Raw genomic sequence first — 5,484 nt, 5'->3', positions numbered from 1 at the left:
AGTGGTGAAAGTGGCAATAACGGGAGAGAAGAGGGAAGGGGAGGTAGAAAGGGGAAATCAATTACAAGGATCTACATATAACCTCCTACCTGGGGGATGGACAACAGAAAAGTGGGTGAAGGGAGATCTCAGACAGTGTAAGATATGACAAAAATAATAATTTATAAATAATCAAGGGTTTATGAGGGAGGGAGAACAGAGGAGGGGGGGAGAAAAAATGAGGAGCTGTGGGGAGCATCCTCCCCAGGGCAGTTAGTCAATCAGACTATATGGAAGGCCTCACTCCCTGCTACTGGGGACAATAGACTATTCCTCCTTGAGGCCTGAGACCAAGCGTTCACACCCTACTGATAATGGTTCCTATGGAGATCTAGGGAATAGGTCAAAGTTAGGCCATCTTGAACCTAGGATTTGCCCATCTTGTCACATGTATAACCCCAAACCCTCCCCTTCCTATTGCGTGTATGTCCCTAGACCACTCCTTCCCATTACTGTAATGCCTCTAGTACAGCCCCTTCCTGTGACGTCTTACGTCCTCACCTGTAATTAGGGGGCTTGCACGTCCCCAGAGAATATAAAAGGGGCTGAAGCTACCATTAAACTCACTCTCTCCCTCCACGTGGACCATCAGCGGGGCAGAGGTGAGCATGCTACCATGAAATGTGTCTGACTCCCATTTATTTCAATATTTCTATCTCTCATGCTCTCTATAACTTTACTATGATCTTTACTTATTATCGCTGCACAATTGTGCCTACCGGACCCATAATGATGTGTTAGGGGCTGGCTTCCCCTGACAAGGAGCTGATTCCAGGAGCCCAAGCAAAAAGCGAGAGTTTTGAAAATGATGAGGGGAAGGGATGCATATGTGTGTTTTACACAATTGATGTATGTGTGGATTGTGATCAGAGTTGTATGAGCCCCAATAAAATGATTTTTTAAAAAAGGGAAATGATGTCACGGAGTCTAGGAAGGGAAAGTATATTTAGAAACTGATCATGGAAGCACTCATGCAATCCTGTCTGACGGAATTGAACTATGGAATGATATGACATACATACTAACTTCCAAGTAATAGCAGATAAAAATAAAATCTCAAAAAGCATAGATCCAGAAATGGGTGTGGGTCTCACAATGAATCCTAGGGATAGTTTAAGAACAATTAGTTCTTACAATATGACCCTGCTCAATAATCACCCTCAGGAAGGGAACACAGAAGATACGGATGCTATAGCAAAATGTGGCAAAGAATTTAGATGGTTCCCGGCTATCAGATAAAATAGCATCTGGGGTCTTAACGAGCAATATGGCTTTCAGGAGGAGTAGGGTACAGTGGTGGTTGTGGGGTAAAAGGGAGACATTGTCAGGGAGTCCATGTAGAAAAAGAATGTGTGGAAACCGATCATGGTAGGAATTATATGAATCCCTTTCCAATTGACGTGATTGAACTATGGAATGATATGATATATTATTAAATCCTAGTTAATAATACATTTAAATATTATTTTATTAAAAATAAAATATCAAGTGCTGGAAAAAAAACAAACAAACAATAAAAACAATCCAGGAAATCCACCCCATAAACAAGACAAGGAATAAGAATCACTTGATTATATCAACAGATGCATAAAATCATTCAATAATATGCAGCATCCAGTTCTTTTTTAAACAGTTTTATTGACATATATAATTCAGTAGTTCACTTATAATGAAAACAGTTGTGCAACCATTACCACAATCAATTTTACCACAACAGTTGTGCAACCATTACCACAATCAATTTTAGAACATTTTGTTCTTCCTTGTACTCATTGTTATCTATATATTTATATTTTTAATTTTGGAAAAATATACACAACAAAACTTTATCCAATTCAACAGCTTTTACATGTATAATTCAGTGCCATTGGTTAGTCTCCTCATGGTGTACAGACATTACAATTATGGATATCCCTTTCCAAATTATTCCACCACCATTAGCATAAACTCAATGCCCTCTAAACAAAAGCTCTTCCTCATGTGCCCAGGGTAACCATTGGCCAATTTTACTTTCTTTCCTTTTTTGTAGTAGTTTTCTTGATATAAAATTCACATATCATACAATTCCATAGTAAAGTCATTTTTTTAAAAACTTGTACCATCACAATCAGTTCTAGTGGTCCCTCCCACTCCCACATTCATTGTTAAATTTGCCCAAGCCTCTGCCAGATAACCATTGCATCAGTTATTGTCTCTATGAATCTACCTCTTCTGTGTTTCATAAACTAGGAAACAACAGAAACAATAAAAAGCAAAATGAAAAAGGGAGAAGAAAATAATAATAATATAAAGATAAAAATAAAGAATAAGAAAGAAAAGACCACTAGCAATATTTCAAAATCCAGAGAAGAAATTTCTGCTGTGGAACAAAGGAGCAATAGTTGAGCCTAGAGAAAATTCAGGTTGGGTCAAGAGGGAGGTCAGATGACTAAATATCAATAACGTACCATGGCTCAATCCATTTTAATCAGGCTTATAATAATCTCTGTCTGATAGTCAAGCTGTTCCAGATCCTCACTGGTGACCAAAGGGCATCTGCTGGAGTTTTCTTCTGACTAGATACTCTGCAGATGGAATTTGGGCTCCTACTGTCATGTATAGCCTTCTATAAATTGGGTGTTTACCATTTAAGCTCTGATACTTGTCCCTTCATCATATTTGGATTTTATATTGTTGTCTTTGGATCACACAGGCTGGTGTGCTTCTTCCATGAGGGTTTAGTTGACATGTTATTTAATGTGGCTGATTGTTTAAATACAAGCCTTTCAGACACTATTCCAATTGATAGCTGGCACCATCTGCTTTCTTCACCACACTTTGCTACTGTGCTCTTTTCTTCAGTGATCTATTAATGAAGGCAATTATTGAGCAGGCCCAATACTAACTGGTCTGGATTTGGAGCTACAAGTGGGAACCTAGACTCCAACTGCTTGTCCACAGGTTATGCATGACTCTGGTCTACTTTGTCAACAAAAACAAAAAACAACTAAGGACAACAGTTACAGAAATGCCTCAAGAAAAGTCAAATAAAAAAAAACATTGTCATACATCTCCCCTGGGGTATATGGAGACTGAATTAACAATATCAGTAATTCATCCAATGACATAGAATTTAAAATACTGTTTATATGAGGAGTTTATGTGAGTATAGTCCAACTGTGAGCCGCAATTCCCAAGTTGTTGATTTGTACAGATTGATATCTTGTTTGATTGGGCTCTGTTACATTGAGTCTGGGGGTTGGTGCTAAGGCAAATTTTACTGTGACATTTCTTATAAACATAGATCCTTGCCTATCAGGTTAATACTTGTGATATTAACCAACACCCAGTTCTAATAAAAACCATAAGCAAAATAGGAACAGATGGGAAATTCCATAGTATAATAAAGTTCATGTATGAAATTCCAAAACACCAAGATCACACTCAATGAAGGAAAAACTGTAAACATTTCCCTTGCAAACAGGAACTAGACTAGGGTGTCCCCTACAGCCACTCTTATTCACCATCATGTAGGAAATCATAGCCAGAACCATTGTGAAATAGAAAAAAATCAAGGGAGTACAAGTGGACAACGAAGAATTGAAACGCTCTTTATTTACAAAAAGTATGATCTCATGTAGAGAGAATCCTAAGGACTCCACCAAAAAAATTGTTGAAAACAATCAATGTTTTAGTAAAGTAAAAGGGTTAATCAATTGAATTTCCATATTCCAGCAAAGAGAGCTCTGAAAGAGACAGCAAGAAAACAATACCATTTGTAGCAGCCCCACAAAAGATGAAATACCTAGCAATAAACCTAACCTCCCCCCCACACACACACATACCTGACCTGTACATAGAAAACTACAGAATAGTATTATAAAGAGACCTATACAAATGGAAGAATATCTAATAGTCATGGATATGAAAACTTCCTATTGAGAAAATATAATTGCTACCGAAAATAATCTACAAACAGCACAATTCAGACCCAAATCACCTTGCATTCATGCAACTTATTCTTCTAGTTCGTTTGAAGATTTTCCCCAGTACTTTTGAAATATCTTGATGCAGAGACGTTATTTGTTTCATCTCACCTATTAATTTAAGTGTATTTTAAATGATAGAGAAAGGTAAGGAAAAGGTCATGAACTTAAATTAGTCAAGAAATGAGGCTACTACTTAGGATTCTCATAATTCTCAAAAAGACATTTTTTCACATATATTTTCCCCTTTTTTAGTTAAAAGGGAAAATATTTTGACTGTGAAGAATATACAGGAGAGTTTCAGCAAATATTACTTCATTTGTGGATGAAGCAGGCAGACTGTTTTCAAAAATAATGATATTTACATATGAAGTTAATATAAAAGCATGCAAAGGATAAGCAGAAAAAATAAAGATCTTAAGAATCTTCTGTCTGAATAACAAAATAGAAGAATAATTCATAATGTCAGCTTTATCCTTTCATGCTTTGTTATATGGCCTAAATTTTTATTTGCTTCATGTAGCTTTCAGGGACATGAATAAGTTATGCAGAATGAAGTACTGCAACATTTAAATGATATAGAATAGTTTATGTTTGAAAACTACTTTGAAGATGAGATAAGCAGAAGGGTTCTTCTAAATAAACTCTTGAGAAAATTACTATTTCTTCGGTTACCTTTTTTCCCCGTAATCTGTAGAAAATAACTTTGGGGCAGATAGGTGCTTCTTAGTTTAGTTTAATTAAAAAATCATTATTTATTAATAACACTCCATAGTTAACAATTGTAATGCTCCTGTCAAATTCTAACAAGAAATGATTAAATTCTTAAATGTGCTTTCATTGCATTTTAATGGAAATGAAATTAGATCTGTCTTATCAGGGGTGGTACCAGTCAACACTAAAAGAAGCAAAGGTGAGGCCAAATAGTCAATTTACATAAAGAAATTTGCCTCCTTTACAAATCAGGAAGCCTTTCATGAGAATTTGCAAAGAAACAGCATTCCCCAAGCTGACTTTGAATTAATGGACTAGTGGTGCTTCTGATAAGATTTTAACCAAACTGCCCACTTTTTTCTCCACACTATGTAAATTAAAGCTTTGCTCTTCCCATGATACCTATCTAAATGTTAATATTTCACACATTCTCCATACTATTATGACATTTCTAGGAAAGAAGTGCATATCCTCTACACAGCAATTCTATTCAGTTGGAAATAACATTCTGCAATACTTAGTTCTGAATAATTCATTTAGCTACAAAATGAATGTACAGCTTGCCTTTAAAGAATTTACTAACACTCATTGAACAAAACTACACCTACCCTTCATTTATCATTTATCAACTATCATCTCACATTTAAAATAGTAAAAAAAAACAAATTAAAAAACCACTATCCGACTCTTTAGGTATTGAAAATGTAAGTCTGGCAATATTGAGTGCAAAGGTGTAAGTAAGCATAAAACTGACTGTGATGGTATA

Source organism: Tenrec ecaudatus, chromosome X, assembly GCF_050624435.1.
Source record: "Tenrec ecaudatus isolate mTenEca1 chromosome X, mTenEca1.hap1, whole genome shotgun sequence".
In the NCBI taxonomy this organism is placed as follows: domain Eukaryota; kingdom Metazoa; phylum Chordata; class Mammalia; order Afrosoricida; family Tenrecidae; genus Tenrec; species Tenrec ecaudatus.
This window is presented reverse-complemented; position numbering follows the sequence as displayed.